The sequence below is a fragment of the Pavona decussata genome, unplaced genomic scaffold, assembly GCF_977016875.1.
Source record: "Pavona decussata unplaced genomic scaffold, jaPavDecu1.1 SCAFFOLD_84, whole genome shotgun sequence".
NCBI classification, from domain to species: Eukaryota; Metazoa; Cnidaria; class Anthozoa; order Scleractinia; family Agariciidae; genus Pavona; species Pavona decussata.
Window position 1 is genome coordinate 6294377 of NW_028145502.1, and position 17167 is coordinate 6311543.

The 17167-nt window shown below is 37.3% G+C and overlaps 1 protein-coding gene, 1 long non-coding RNA gene and 1 pseudogene across 3 annotated transcripts in view; 2 read left to right on the plus strand and 1 right to left on the minus strand.

Moving 5' to 3' along the window:
- The window catches only part of LOC146475649 (ras-like protein 1), a 491817-nt pseudogene that overhangs the window by 167304 nt on the left and 307346 nt on the right, over positions 1-17167 (plus strand). The window lies entirely within an intron of this gene.
- LOC146475651 (uncharacterized) overlaps positions 1-17167 on the minus strand; it is a 145425-nt gene that overhangs the window by 128057 nt on the left and 201 nt on the right. Inside the window, exon 2 of the long non-coding RNA XR_014865928.1 lies at positions 8855-8926. This is a non-coding gene — a long non-coding RNA (uncharacterized LOC146475651). The remainder of the gene's footprint in view (positions 1-8854; positions 8927-17167) is intronic.
- LOC146475652 (uncharacterized) overlaps positions 1-17167 on the plus strand; it is a 417346-nt gene that overhangs the window by 79393 nt on the left and 320786 nt on the right. The gene's annotated exons all lie outside the window — the stretch shown is intronic.

Below are 17167 nucleotides of genomic sequence, written 5' to 3' on the forward strand. Positions count from 1 at the left end.
TAAATCAAACCTACAACTCGCTTACGACTGTTGCTCCAAAATATATACCCAAAAATTTCACCAAACACCCCACAACATAGATTCACGGGATGAGCATAGAGTTTTTGGATTGCTTGAAACGTGAACGAGATATTTCCATTAAAGACATGTCAAGTGCGGAAAAACGCCGTTGAGATTAAGTCCCAAAATTCTCAAAAGGCAAATTCAACAAAAAAGTAGGAAGGGGTGGGATTAGAGGTAAGGGCAGGAAGTAGATTTAGACCACCCCACCCCACATATCACACCGCTCCCCCCATCCGCTCACCTCTCGTCTATCTGTAACGTCTCCAGTATGAAATTAACCTATTTCGGTGTCCATGAAAAAAAAACCGGTCTATTTGAGGTTAAGTAGAGACCGTGTGATAAAAATGACGTCATAACACGTCAGTATAATATTTTCATGTTATTCTCACTCGTGGTCACTCGTAGTCAGTGGTACTCACTCGTGGTCACTCGTGTTCACTCGTAGTCACTCGAGGTCACTCGTGGTTATTCGTGGTCATTTGTGGTCATTCGTGGTCACTCCTGGTCACTCGTGTGTCCTTTTAGACACGATCATCCATAAAACGTGGGAGTCATGAGCATTGCTTTCCTAGCTTAGATGCCTGGAGATTTAGAAATTTGAAAGAGACCAAGTGGCGAAGAAAACTGTAAAAATTAACGAGTCTGCCACTCGGCGCTACGACAAGAAGATCAAATTGACAGACCTGAGCCATGAAAGAGAACGCAGCAGAGCTCTTAGAGCAATTTTTTTTTTCCTAGAGATAAGAGACATCAGAAAAGAAACAGATCCTTTTGCTTTGATAATGCCATAATTCATTGGAATTTAAGCTCATTGTCGTTTACCGTGGCCGCTTTCACACTCAAGAAAGTCTTTTAAGTAAATTTCTCTTCATCGGCTAATTGTCGCTTACCCTCAAGAAAAAAGTTGTATTCGCTGTATCATGGTACATGTTCACCACAAAAAATATTATAAGTGGTCCTTGAACAGTGTCAGAAGCTTTGTAACCTCAAACAAAAGAAATAAAGAACACCATCCAACCTCACATGTTCATTCACAAAAGCAAAATTTTGATCTATGCGCGCCGAACCCATTTAGTGCCGTGCTGTCATGCTTACATGACAATTTCAAGGACTTGTTGTGATGTTTGGTATGGTTGTCACGCTGCTTGAGTGGTGTGACGGAAGTTGAGGAGCTAGTGCATTTGTCTCCGCCGCAAATCCCCGCGCAAATCCCACCGACAATAGTCATAAACGAACAAGACATCGTTGTTCTGTTACCCAACAATTAACTCTGGTTTTAAGTGTATTGTTTCAGAGAAATGGAGAACTAGATTCGCTTATTTAGAGAACGATGCAATATTTGCTTTTCGTTATCGAAGGATGATAAAGCCTCTTATCATTAATACCATTAATTCTAATTCTTCCAGGATGTATTGTCTATTTCTTCACCAAGTTGACCTGGAAATCTGGCGCATCGTTAAGTAAGATATTTTAAAATATGACTAAATCAAGGGATGTAAACATCTGTTTGTTATTTTGGCAAAGTCGCTCGTACGTGACACAGATTAGGGAGCGAGTGAGATTTAATTTTATCTTGTGGTTATTTTGGTGTTTGGTGATTTGTTGTACCCGTGTAGACAATATTTAACACCAGTGCACTTTTTTTTAAATCGCTTAAAGTGTTGGAAATAGTTTAAAGCCTTTTTTATACAAATTTTGGCCGAGGAGTTAATTTATTCTATTACGCCTTGGTATATAGAGTTTTAGATTTCAATGGTGCTGAATATTGTAATTTTGTCGAACTTTGATCGGCGTTCGTGTAAAAGTTCTGCTAGATCCTAAATATTTAAAACCGTACACCAAAAAAATCAATTACTGAACTGTCTTTTGTCAAAGTGTGAGAGGAATTGAGAAACTACCGGTCGGCTTTTTTTCTCGCTGAATTTGGATTATTTTAGACTTTTGCGTGATAGACGAAAGTGTGTCTACTTCATCCGAGCTCGGTTCGCTCACAAACGAGCAGAGATGTATATAATTACTATGTCTTGACTGAGGAAGAATCAATATACCAAATTATACGAAAGATAGATTCATAGCTATATAAATGTCTGAACAGCGAGAAGCTGAAAATTGTAAAATTTCGATTTCTCTCGTGGTGAAATGCGAGCTTCCGGTAGGGTTACCGTTTTTCATGGTTTTCTGCCGTTATATCAGGAGCCATAAGCACGGATGGAGACCGTAAGCGTGGGCTCCACGCGTCCCCATGTGTTGTACCAAAAAATCTGTTTTTTTAGAAAAAATTGCGCCACCCTTCACGTCATAAACCCGCACGGATACACGCAAATTTGCGTGGGGCTACTACCTTATACGGAAAATGGAAAAGAAGGTTTTGTTCGGTTTCGACAAAATAACATAATTTTTAAATACTTTAAATGTGAAAATAACATTTTATTACCCTGTATATGTTTAAGTTTCTCCATCTAGTCTAACTAAACTACAGCTGTAAAACTAAAGCATTGGGAACAACTCCAGGAAATTCTCCTGACTGAATTGAAACCGTAGCTAGTAGAAAACATTAAAATATTAAAATACAAACATAAAATATTCTCCGCGATGCTGATATAAGTCTTATATAAACTTAAATTTTATTGGAGAAGTCAGTTTCAACTATTTATTTCAAATTGGTGGTGAAGCCTTGAGGAGACGAGTTAAGTCCATCGTCCCAAACGTTTTCACTTCGCACTCACTAGATCGCATTAATACTCGGCGCTTCCACCAAATTTTGTAAACTGTCATCAGTTTTACGAGTGTATGATTTTACGTAATAAATAAAACTTTATTCAGTTTATGGGCAGAAATTAAGTAGTCAAGCTAAAAGCTGTCGAATTGAGCATGTTTCTTTCACAGATCTGTGTCAAATTTTTCAACATCGGTCAGAAGTGAATTCCTCGATTACTTCTTTTTGCCGAAATTGAAACTTACTGCTTCTTATGACGGCTGTTGCCTTGCTGCTTTCAGGAGGTATTGCACGTAAGACTTGAAATTAATGTCCATTCGTTTATTAGATGCTGATTTCTATGATTATCCAAGGGACAAGAAAGCTGTAAACACGTTCTTATCTGTATTCAAACTCTTTCTTTTTTTTAAGTTCGCAGGATAAATTTCCTCAACATCAAACTAGCAACTTTAACATCAAAATAAGCCAATAATTCTCAAAATGCCTCTGGCAGAAATTAAGAACTAGAGAGGTGAAACAAAACTACTAGCAGACAAACCAAAAGTTTTCATGCATGTCCGCGGGAGTGAAAACAAAATGAAAGCTGAAATGAAAGAAGAAATTTTTGACTTTATTTTGAAGTACGTATCTTGACTAAAACCCAGAAACCAATCCAAATGTTTCAACTCGGTGTCGGTCTCAGTCAAATGCATCCTCCACTGTTTTATATCCCGGAATCAGGCTTTGTTTATAGCCAAGAAACCGGCTGCGGGTTTACGCGGAATGTGACAAGGTACAATTTTTTAGAAAGTCCATCCATGTAGCCGGTTGTTGTTTGGCTTCTTCCTTTTCATGGCCACGTAAATTGATTCACGAGCAAGAAAACAGTGAGACTGACAGAGTTCAATATGGAGGTTGCGAAAACTGCGTAACAACTTTGCAGCATCACAACTTTCCACAAGTGTTTAGACTTTCTCCAACAACAAGTAACTGAACTTTAGACAATTTTCGGGTACAATTTGAACCATATCATACTGGCAAAAGTGACAGAAAGCAGCTGAGAAAAAATTCACTTACCTGTCTGAGTACATATTCATTCAATTGTAGCAATGCACGCAGCCGGCCACCGTTTTGGTGTCTTTTTGACTTAACTTTGAGAGTCATGTGATCAATATGCCGCTTATTCCAACTTCCTCCGTCTTCTTTCAATTGTTGCCTGTTCGTTGTGAGGGTCTAATTCCTTAAATGTGGGCACCGAGAATATATCCCCAAGCAAAATTTTAAAGTTTGAACGGGTAGAAAAAGCATTCAATTTCTCCACGCGCGATCCTGGCCATTTACACGCGTGCGCGCACGCGCGTATGCGCGCAAGTTTTTCTAAAAATATATTGTTTTGGTACAACACATGGCACAAGTCAAAATGGCATCTCGTTACGGTCTCCATCTCTAATTATGGCTCCTTGCCTGGTTATATGGAATATTTCAAAATATTAACCTTATTTCCTTTACTTACTTACCTAGGCCTTCAAACTAACAAAATATGAGCGAAATCGATTTTTTTTTTACCGTGAAAATGATTTCTTTGATTTTTACTGGCATTTAGTTTTAATAACTTTAGGCGGATTAAAGATCCACTTTCTGGCTTGCATATTGGCAACTCCCCATAGTGCTTTCAATTGACGGTAAAGCTCCACACCTTCATCGTCGTTTTCAGCACTGTCAATAGAATCGTCCATACTTCCTTTTTTTTATATTTTATCACATTGTAAACCACACATTCTCCCCTCCGAAAACAAAAGGTTTTAGTTTTCCGGTGATCAAAATTTTGAGCAGGCTTTTTGTCGAAGAACCTTTGGGTTTCCCTATTTGATGTTGTTTATAACTTGTATTTGTCATAGTAGTAAAAAATTTATTTAATATCTTTCTTGTTGACAAATTGTTTGAAATTGACTGCGAAGTAACGAAATAAATAAATGAAATTTAAATTTTTTAGTTTTGTTTTCAGTTGAACTAGTATCTTGCATCACACATCACATTCCCTATAGTAAGCTTTCCTCGAACTTTCTGATGAGGCGTATACTTCCTCGACGAATCTTTTCTCACGTCTTTAAGCGAATGGTCTGAATGCCATACATATTAAATGATGGGGAGGCCATGTTAGCTGTTGCATCGCAATAAATAGAGAATATTTTCAATCAACTTTTAATTACTCTCGAAATACACTGTACCACGGAAAATCTTCAGAAATGGAGACAATTGGTGTTCCTGCACTCTTCCTTTTTAAATGGACAGAATTTATCACAATAGGTTGTTCAATAGGAAAGTGGTGCCAGGGTATCGCCTGATTCCAGGGAAAACACACTTTTCCAGGGACAAACATCCGCATATAATAAGCAATTGATGGCATCAATTTTACTTATATTGGAATAGTATCGGTTATCTGTCATCTGTACGCAATATGAATATCAAAGACGAATGTATTTGGCACGGAAATGGAAAGTTGGTGCTAAATAAAGTCATTAATGAATCAATTGTTCTTTTGATAATAATGTTGATTTTTTGGGGAAGCCCACAATGTATCCCATGGGTCGCCCATGTTTTCTTCTTACTCGCTTGCTTCCCCTCTCCTCTTTTGTTTGGAGCATCAGCGGAATAAACTAAAAAACATCAACCCCATAAAATCACACGACACCACACGATGTAATAATAATAATAATAATAATAATAATAATAATAATAATAATAATAATAATAATAATAATAATAGCCGAGCACAAGTGCCCTACTAATTGGGGAGAAAAAAATATAAAGTAAAAATATAAAATAAAATGTTAGTGAAGTTTATTTGTCTAGCTCGTCATATCACGGGCTTGCATCAGAAAATTTACAGATAATTTATGAATTATTCCCCCCTGGCTAAAGTCAAACAAAGATCAGCGGTCGTTACAAAAGTGTGAGTTCAAATAGCGTGCGACCTTTAACAGTTGGTTTTGACAAACTGTTGTTAGAACAAAGCCAAACCATTCGATGTTCAGGAGACTTAGCATTTTTCTTAGAAGTTTTTCTCAGGCTTTTAGGCAAGCAACACTGCGGAGTTCTAGAAGGTTGGACCTTTCTCGCCTTTAGGCTATAAAGATTAGGAAACAATCAGCCGCTCCCAAGCACTACAGGCTTTACCCTCCCTTTCCAATACCGATGTCTTTTCCCCTTTATATATGCGAAGTCGAAATACGATTTAATATTTGAATTTTCAGTCTTGGTACTGCATATAATAGATTTGACCCTTTACCAATTTCCAGTATTAGAAGTATCTCTTTCCTTTTTGTTTTTAATTCTTGATTTTTTTTTTCTTTCTTTTCTTTTACTTTTTCTATTTTCTTTAGTGTTATATATTTATAATGTTTCCTTTCACTTCCTTTCATTATATAAAAACATTTCAACTTTAAACGATTTTTTCGGGTAACAATAACTACAGTTTCCTCTCGCAAATAGATGTGCTCTTTTTCCGCAAAACATTTTAACAACAACAACAACAACAACAAAAGTTAACACAGCTCATTTTGCGCAAGATACATTAGCCACTTCCGTTTGATGGTAGTGACTAGCCGTTCACGTTTCCATTAGCTATTATACTTGTCAATCATAACAGTGTTTCTCAAACATTGAATATATACAATGCCTCTATTAGATTTTATAATGTTACGCGGTTTCTTTTCCGAGTGAGTTGGATAATGTGTTAGTTTCTCAGGAAACAACAGATGTTTATTTGCTATAATGAAATGGAATGCAGGATAGTGTCATATTTTGTTTTATTATTATGTGTCAACTATACAATGCGATTAAGAAAACTTTATCTTATATCAAAAGTAAACCTAGCAAGGCTGTGTCGACGAAAATGGAGCAATGCAAAAGAGACCTTCGAAAAATGAGGACTTTTTCAGAAGTTGTGAGAATCGTGAGTACATATCGAAGTGTTGAGATAATCTTTAGCTTCTATATTTTATTTTCATTCCATTTTTCGGTGCTAAACTTTTCGCTGCAGCTCTTGCCCAGTGATCTATTTTACTGCTAAGGTGATTAACATGAAATGAAAGTAATATTTGATTCCAGTATTTGCATTTAAAAATGACTCCGTTTGATCATTTCGTGCAAGGTTGTGTGGTAACAGAAATAACTTCGATGAAATATAGTGAAGGAAAATGTTATGGTATGAAGCATGAGCATCAATTAAAGATAACATTAAGCACATTATTAATCAGTATTGACCTAAAACGTTTCTTGCAAGCGTGTTCTCAGTATCATTATTTGAAGTCCCCAAATGGTGGGCAAGATAATATTTCCGGGAAATGACTCATTTTTCTGTCGTCATTTTTTTTTTAATTAAAACATAAATAGAATAACAGCTAAGTAAAAATACCAAGGTAATAAAAATTGGTCATGGTGCTCGTTTAGGAGAAAACAATTTACTTATTGGCTAGGCCTAGTTTCAAGAAACACAGCATGTTTTCAGCGTGCGCACGCGTGCCAGACGCGTGTTAATGACGCAAAAGTTTATGCGCAGAAACAATGCACAATACTATCCAGCGGAATCACCTAAAATTTATGGTGTAGCCTTAATAATTTAGCAATGACACTGGCAACACATGTGCGGTTCTTGTCCCGATGTTCACAGCACGTTTAATTTAATCCACTCACGATTATTTATCATAACGTCTTGCTATCATTTTTATACACTCTCCACTGGTTTATATACCAATTTCAGGTCACGAATGATGACCTTAAAAAATTTGGTACCCGTAATAACAATAACCATAGCCTGCGAGCAAGCTCTCTTGCGGGTGGGGGGCGGGAGGGGGAAAGAGGAGAGAGCTTGCAACGATGTCTCAGGAATTTGAATGCCGCCCCCAATACTCCCCGCGTCTCTCTGCTGTCCTAGCTGTCAGAATTTGGCCAATCAGCGCAAACCGTAAACGATAGCAAACGTAAACAAACATATAAAAGGTACAATGTTATCAGATACACTTCGAAAGACGGGAATCCTTGCTGACAAAAAACTTTAGTTTCTCTGATCGAGTATGCCTACGAAGTGCCACAAAAATCAGATAATTAAGTGAAGGATTTTACTTAATTGTGAGCACACTAAAAGCCGATTGACCAAAAAGTAGAGGTCACAAATGTCGTCCCAAGGGTCAAGCAAATCTTGCCGACTGCAGTGTCAACGCCACAAAACTACTGGACCTAAAAGATGTCGAAAACTGGACACAGTCCGGCCAGGGAAAAAAGAAGCAGTGCAAGGAAATCGGAAGGATCTCAATTCTGCAGCCGGGTCTCCGAGAACGAGAACGCAATTCTCAATATCGACAACGTGGTTTCATTGGAACACTCAACTCGTGTGAAATTTGTGATGTTGTGAACGAGTAGCAAAGCAGACGTGAGAGTGCCAGATCAAAATGAAATCATTGCGCTTCTAAAAAACGTTGCCCTAAAAAACCTAAGTTATTTAGAGAAATTCTCGCAACCATCACAAATAGAAACTCCGCCACCATTTTTGTGTTGTCAACACGACACAGGCGAAGCGCAATGACGTAAGCACCAAATTCAATATCCACCAATCAGCATTTTGCGTCGAAAAATTCAACGCAGAAATGAAAATCCTGAGACATCGTTGCAAGCTCTCTCCTCTTTTCCCCTCCCGCCCCCCACCCCCAAGAGAGCTTGCTTGCAGGCTACAATAACCACAATGAGGACTCTAAATGTTATCTCAACAATCAAAGGAGGAGGAAACTGGAGTGTCTGAATTGATCCCGAGACGAGGAATCAAAGCGTTATATGGCTACGAGAAACAGTTGAGAGCCTTAAAATTGCAAACAAGAAAGTTACCCACTTCCTCTAATAACCAAATGTCATACAACTTGATTGTAACCACGGCAATGCAGAGTTCTTAAAGTATCCCCTTCATGCGCCCCCCCCCCCCCCCAACCCCCTCCCTTACCCCAGGACATCCATCTGGAATGCTGACAATGCACTGAGTATATGGTACAAGAACGCAATTGTATTGACAAGAGCCAAATAATCATTACTCTGTGTGGTACTTACAGTTCGTCAAGGTAAACCAAGGAAGAGAAAATGCCCTCTGGTAAATGCTGCAGCTGGTTATTCTGTAAATATCTGCAATTTAACAAAGTTTGAGTGTTAGTTAATAGTCCCTACTGCTCAATCATCTTGCTTAGGTTTTAAATCTGTATCAGACACACGCGAAATAATGTTTATTTGAGAACTTCGTAGAAAAAACTTTACGCTTCTAACAACCTTCAACATTACACTTTAACACAATAATGATATTATCACTTTTCACATGATTATTAATAGAGCTATAAAACATCAATAAGGAATCACTTCACTGAATTCGAGGTCTGGAGTCAAGTTACATAATCCTTCCAGTAAAGAAGTTTGGCTGAGCAGGACTAAGTACTGATTTTTGATAAACAAAAATGAAGACCATGTTGTGGCGAACGCGCGTTTGTGTAGGGTCAGCAAACAATTTAGTCATTCGACGTCCAATCATCATAGGAAAAGTTTTGCTGTTTTTATACTTGAGTTTTGGTTATTAAGATCACGGATGCGATATCTTTTGCAAACCATACATTAGCAAAAACTACAAGCGACGGCTGGCACGCTGACTTTGGACTCTCTTCCTGTCTTTCACTAGAAATTGAAGCTAGAGCCAGGTAGTAAGGCTTCCTCCATTCCACTTGACACGTGTCTTCTTATTGTTTCATTGATTTACAATGTAGAATTTCCTTTCTTTACAGCAACTCACTGGGAAAAAAAAACAATTAACTGTGGAGGTTCTGGTGATCCGATTTTTTGTTTTGCTCGAGTTAAGATGTTACTATCATACACCCTACAATATATTTTTTTCTTGTTCAATTCTCTTCCTTATCGTGAAAAGTTGAGAGGCGATGTTAATTTGTAACACTTTGCTCTTCAACTTTGCGGTTGAGGAAATTTCTACAAAAACCAACAGCCAGACAGTAATCGGCCAAAAAACACCTTCAAAACGGTAACGCGGTTGACACCACACCTTCAAGAAAATCCCCCAAAAGCGATTCTCACAAAAACTAACTTTGCACACGAAAATTAAAATCTTCACGAAAATTCAAAATGTTTCTAAGAGCGAGCGCTCTAGTTCGTTTACCGTCTTCTTAATATTTTCCCTTACCGCTCTGGAAGGTAGTCCTTGTGTGGCTCTTAATAACTGATTAGCTATTAATTCCAATGGGAATGGCACGGGTGTGGCCATCTCTTAACAATTCGCCCTAATGGCCAATGTGCTCTTGGAGCATCTGGCTGAATCACAAGAACAACATCTCCAAATTTTAAGTCTCGGAATTCATTTTGGTCGGCTGTTGAGGGCAGGAATACATTCTTTGAGCCATCTCCTCCACACTCGTGGAATAATGCCCTGAACCTTTCTCCATTTTTGACGCAAATAAAAAGTAGTGGTTTTAACAGACTCAGGGGCAAATTTTCCTCCCATTTGGCCATGCAAGAAATGGTAAGGGGTCAATGGAACATCCTCTCGCCGATCTAAACTCTGATAAGCCAACGGACGGAAATTAAGTAGGGACTCCAACCCTGTAAACATCGTGATCAGCTCCTCATTAATCACATCTCGGTTTTCTACAACGGCATAAATGGATTTCTAATCTGTTTACACTATTACTTCGTGGGCTTCTCCAAAATGTGGAGCAGCTGATGGATTGAATCTCCATGTTTCTCCAAGTTCAACTGTCTTGCTCTGAACTTTTTGCTGGTCTAACTGGCCGACTAGTTCCTTAAATTCGCCCACTTAACCTACGAAATTCGTGCCTCTGTCGCGTTTCGCTTCCTTAGAAACTCCACGCCGACTGGTGACGGCATCGTTATGACATTCGCATCGGGTATAGACAGCCGCACCATAAGCTTGCAGAGAGGCATCAACAAATATCACGATGCGCTTCGAATTCACAGGCTCTGGAAATTCGCAGACAACGGGGAATCTTCACCTCTCTCAGACTTTTAAAGTGCTAATGGCACGAACTTTTTTTTTCTGTTTCTTGTAGTTCAACATCTCTAAAAAAACAACTACAGAGATTAAAAGGGCTGAAAATTTCCGGAAATCTGGGTTTTTTAGTCCAAAATCCCGCTAGTTTACACTGATATTTGTACCGCGAAGATCCCTCTGTTAACGCAAAAATCTCGCTTAAGAGTAGTATCATGCTTTCTTTTGCTCTAGGTGAAAATGTAAACAATGCCGCGACGACACATTGGTAGACGCTCTAGAATTCCGCTGTTACCACGAAGTAACTAGATGTCATTTTAGCCACTGTTGGCTGTTACACTGCTACGCTATTTCTTTGCCGAGTGAGTCATACATTGTGTGTTTGATTCTCAGAAAAACAGACGTTTATTTGCAATAAGTGAACGAAAACGAAAATTGCGCCATAATTATCTTTATTAGATAGTTATTAATTACAAAGTAACTAAAAAATGCGATTATATTATCTCTAGAAGAGTTAACGCCGGAAAAGAAAAATAACAAGGCTGTGTCAAAGAAAACGGAGAAATGCATTAAAATCCATTGCAAAAGAAGGAGGCTTTTTCAAGCAGTTGTGAGAATCTCGGTACTTTGCTTTAAATATCGAACCAGATGAGGAAATTCTGGCTCCTTTATCTTTATTTCATTCTTTCTTTGTTGCTAAACTTTGGGCTGCAGCCTTTGCCCATCGATCTATTTTACCCTTAATGGGATTTCATTGAAATAGAAATACTAATTTATTCCAATATTTGCTCTTAAATATGAATTTATTTAATAAGTTCTTCCCAGATATTGAAGTAGCAGAAATTATATAGATAAAATAGAGTTTAGGAAAACGTTATTCATAGAATGTATGAAGCATAAGCGGCAATGCAATATAACGTCCTTGGTAAGGTAGCAATATCCATCAGTATTAACTCAAAACGTTTTTTGCGAGCGTGTTTTTGGTATTATTATTTTATGTTTTACCAAGAAAATTAACGATAGTAAAACTGCATGACGTTTCGACGACTTCATATCGTCATTGTCAAATGAGTAAAATGGAAATAGCGGAAAGGCATATTTATAGGTATTGAAAGTGAGAAAATAAATTAGCATAAAAGCATTTAGGTAAAGAGTTTCGCGCGAATGGAATCCGCTTGCATGTTCAGTTTCGGTCTTTTGTTCTTGATCCACAGCATTTCATAGACCAAACATTAAAATTTGATATTATTTTATGTCCAAGAATGGTGGGCGAGCTGGTATTTCTGGCAACGACCTCTTTTTCTTCAAAATACCTCAAGAAATGTCAAAAATTCAACAATAAATCATAAATTTACCCAACCTTTTTCAGGAATACCTGATAGTCTGTGGCATATCTCCACATCATGGATCAACACAGAAAGTCGTAACGATTTAGAGGAGACGGTGGATTAAAAATGATATCGAATCCCTTAATTTCGCTTTGAAAGCCAAATGGGTGCAGAAGTACCTTGATGACAACAACCAAACAAAATAAAAACTTTTTTTTATTATTTTACGAAGAAAAATGGCAACAAATTACTTCTGACTGGTAACTTAAACCAGGCTGATGTAGCTGGTTTCAGTATTCAAGATATTTTCACTCAAGAGGTAATTGAAATTTGCTCAAATCTAAATTACGAAGAAAAGCCAACATACATTGGAAATTCACCGATATGGTACTATTCCCTTATAAGGATTGCTAATCAACCTGTCTTTTATCGAAATTGGTCCCGTGCGGGAGTCGATCAATCAGGTCAATGATATTTTAGATCATACGTACGATTTTTATTTTAAATTATGAGGACTTTAACTCTCGCTTTAAAGTTAAGACCACTTTTTTTGAGGTACTACGGTGTTGTGTCTGCCATGGCAAAATTGAAAAAGTCTTTTCAGGATCAGGTTATGAAAAATTCCAAAAACCAACCGACTTGTGGCCAAAAACTACTATCATCTTTAAACTTTTGCAAAGAAGCCTAAAAATTAATTGTTAAAGGAATCACTTCAATACCAGCTAAAAGCCAGAGAAAATGGATAACTGACTGCGGAATTTACGAAAATTCGATAAAATGGGATGAGTCATATATTCTGCCCTTTTATTGCACTAGAGAAACTAAACTTTTAACTTTCCAATTTAAACTCCTTCACAGAAGAATTGCAACGTAAAATTACCTCTATAAAATAGGTATTTCGTTAACGGACGCCTGTACCTTCTGTGAACAAAACACAGAAACCCTGATCCATCTGTTCTTGGAATGTGGTTTTGTTTAAAATTTTTGGCAAAACGTACAATACTGGTTGATACAGCATCTGGTTAAGCCTCAAGACTTTTCTTTCACCCTACCTACCTGTCAAGGTTTGGTCGATAATACTGAGGATATACTTTTACATCATGCACTCCTAATTGGCAGATATCATATTTACTGAATTACTCATCCAAAATTAAGAAACCCTGCCGAATTTACATACTTTTTCGCAAACCTTCTTAAAGTGCCAAGAAATAGAAAAAAAAAAAGTTCTGCTTACAAAACGAACGCTGTTAAGAAATACAACTTAAAATGGAACTGTTTTAAATGAACTATGTCGTCAATTTGTTTTTTTTTTGGATAGTCCCCTGATCGCTACTGAATCTTTGAGTTTTGTTTTTTAACTCCACTCTTGTTCCAAGACTTCTGTGTTAGGAGTGCGGCCTCTCTCTTCTTTGCCCTTTCTTTTTCGTGTCCTTTATTTCTTTTCGTTTATCTTTTCGTCCTTACTTTTAATTGATACGCGTACAAATCGTAAGTAAGTCGTAAGTAGTCGTTGTGCTGTATATGAACCCTTAAAAATGGACTGTAAGTAGCACAAATATTCTTTTTATAAATAGTAGAAGCATCGTATTGTACTGTAGCGTAGGTATTGTACTGCAAGTAGTATATGTAGAATAAGTTCACTTGAAGACATAGTGTTATTCCTGTATGTAGTGTGGACATTGTAAGTACTTTTAGCTTTCTAAGTATAGCAAGTATTGTAAACAATGTAGGTATAGTTAGTGTGGTTAGTATTGTGAGTATTGTAAGTAGTGTTAATAGTGTTCAGTATTGTAAATGACGTGTCATGTAAAGGCAATAAAAATTGTTAAAAAAAAAATGAATTTAAAGGAAAGCTTCATATTGTAAATCGGCACTCTAAATCCCCATGGAATCAAACAATGATTTTTCCTTTTGTACCACCCTTGTAGCACAACTGCTCGCTATACTGAACCACACACAGCTCACAATTACTCGATAGCTAACATCCAAAACATCACTTCCTGGATCTCTTTAATTATCTTGCCAGATAATGCTTTGCATTCCCCCGCCGAAGTTGCACAACAGTTTCTTTAACAACTAACCCCTTTATTTACTTCCAATAACTATTGAATTTACAGATGACTTGGGTTCCTGGAAAAGTAAACACTGAAGTGGCTATACTGAATATGGGGTAGTTCAAAATAAGCTATAAAATTTTGAAGAACATATATAAATCACAACTTTACGAGTAGCGAGAAGCGACGGCAAACGGTGTTCCCACGCTATTCTTTTATATATCATGACATTAAATGATGAGATTTCTTTATGATGGCCAATAGGAAAATTGTACTAGGATATTGCTGATTCAAAGAAAGAAGCACTCTTAAGGCCGATTTACACGGTACGACTTCGTCGCACGCGACAAGCTTACGACGGGCCTACGACACGAATTGTTTCATGTATATCAAACCTACAACTCGCATACGACTGTTGTGTTCGTCGCAAATAAAATGTCACAGGAATTTTAAAACATGTCTCAAAATCCTACGACAATCGTAGGTATAGGTTATGTTAAATGACAAGAGTTGTGTGCGAATTTTTGCATGACGCGAGCAGCGCGCGCTCTAGAAATCGCATGCGACAGTGGTAAGCAAAAGTTGTGCCGTCTAAATCGGCCTTTAACTTCCACAGATAATTAGCCGCATACAATAGACGTCTATGTGTGTGTGTGTGTAATTTGGGAAGCAGAAGTCATATAATGTTTAAAACACGAGCAGCAGTGTTTTATCGGGTGCGCCTCGTAGTTTTAGACCCGATAAAGAACATGCTGCAAGTTTTTTGAACGGCTTCAAGAACATTCCTGGAATAGCGTGTGTCAAGAGAGGTCATAACAATGATGCTTTTGTGAACGTTGGAAATAAGCATACTAGAAAAACATTTAAAACGTTTTATCGGGTTTTAAAACCAGCCACGTGATGTTTTATCGAGCATTTAATAGGTCAATTGGGCTTACGAATTATTAATGAGTTTTTGAAAGCTAGGTGAGTAGCCAGGATTTGATTATCGTTTTCTTATCCGACTTTTATTGGCTGTTGCAGCCTCCTTGCGAGTTTGTTACGGTTTTAAAATACACCGTGCAGACTGTGTTTCATTGATTGATTGATTCTTTTCCCTCCTCTTTCCTGTCAATACACGCAATTTTAAAAATTCAAACGATTTTCCGATAACAATTACTGTTTCTTCTCGCAATTAGCTGTTCTATGTTTGCTCACTAGGGCTCCCATAAAAAAAGAGGTAAACGACAGTAGGACTCGTCAGCCACTTTAGGATACGTTTGGTTATATAAACAGGAAGTGACTTTCATTTTTTTACAGGAAGACAATACCTTTCCTGGAAGTAAACAAGAAACACGCTTCGTATGATTAAATGCGACTTTCATCATAATAATATTAGCGCAAGAGATTTTCGGCTAAATAACAAGTGAACCAAAGTGCTCATATTTGCTTCCCACACCTCCCTTGCTAGATTCTACATCGTACGTAACACTGAAGCTAGTAAAGTATCAGTACTAACTACTAAAATATAATAAAAATTGAGCTATCAGAAAGACCAAGGGGACTGGAATTGCATCAGATCGATAAATGTAGATCCGTACAACAGCCGGAAAATAAACTCGCTCCTATGAACTGAAAGTCCCTATGTGAGAGGCTCATTTGAGTTGTTTGAATCAATGCAAAATGGTGCTTTCTCTCATTCTTTCTTTATTGGCAATTGTCTGCAATTAGTTACATGTTTGGTCTTTCGTTCTTTCTTTCTTTCTTTCTTTCTTTCTTTCTTTCTTTCTTTCTTTCTTTCTTTCTTTCTTTCTTTCTTTCTTTCTTTCTTTCTTTCTTTCTTTCTTTCTTTCTTTCTTTCTTTCTTTCTTTCTTTCTTTCTTTCTTTCTTTCTTTCTTTCTTTCTTTCTTTCTTTCTTTCTTTCTTTCTTTCTTTCTTTCTTTCTTTCTTTCTTTCTTTCTTTCTTTCTTTCTTTCTTTCTTTCTTTCTTTCTTTCTTTCTTTCTTTCTTTCGATTTCTCTTTCTTTCCTTTGTACCCAAACAAGTTATGGGAGGGAGTTATGACACCAGCTGCTATAGAAGCTTATAAACACGATAATGTTAAGTATATGACACTAAACATCGAGGTCATAATACGTCCCAAAATATTTTCTTTTAGAGCAATAAATAGGCTGTTTTCAAACCTCTTTTTTCCATTGTGATTGTCAATGTCGTATGTTTTCATCGAACTGCCGGTATCTCGGTTTATAATGGCGAGTGCAATATGGCGAGAGCACCAAAACCAACGAGGGGCTGGCAGGAAGGGGAGAAAAAGACGTCTCATTCCTTCTCTCCCCGACGCTAAAGAAACTGACGAAGGCTCCCAGGTTGCGCTCGCTATTAAAAACTTACATTGCGGCAGTTTCGATCGAAATGGGCTATCTCAACAAGCACACAAGGAAAGAAAAAAAAAAGGGATTGCAAAGAGTCTAATTAGTAAATGAGAATTAGTAAATGAGAATATGACGTGAATGAACGCAATATTTTTGCCATGTTCTCTAGCAAGCAGCCTTCTACGATCCGCAATCAATTGAATTTTAAGAATGTTTCAAAAACCTCGAAAAGCACGAAACTTTTATTGTGTTTTTAAATAACATTCACAATGAAATTTCTGAGATCTTAACCAGTCAAAATTAGATGGAATGAATTACAGTAAACATTAACAAGTCAGACTGAATATTGTACTTGAAATTGTTTTTAAGATGATTTTTGAACAAACCGCATGGTATATTTAAAGTATGATAATTATCAGCCTCCGAGCGAGTTCTTCGGTCTTCATTAATATATGAGAGACAACTTATTATTGTATTACTTTCGGTATAACGCATTACCATAATCTGAGGCATTGTGTTGCCAAAACACATCAGCCTCACAAACAAAATTGATTAAAAGAAATATAGCTTTGCAGTAATGACCACTCGTTAGTTTTCCGTCTAACTCATGATCCAAGCTCTCCTAAAAATC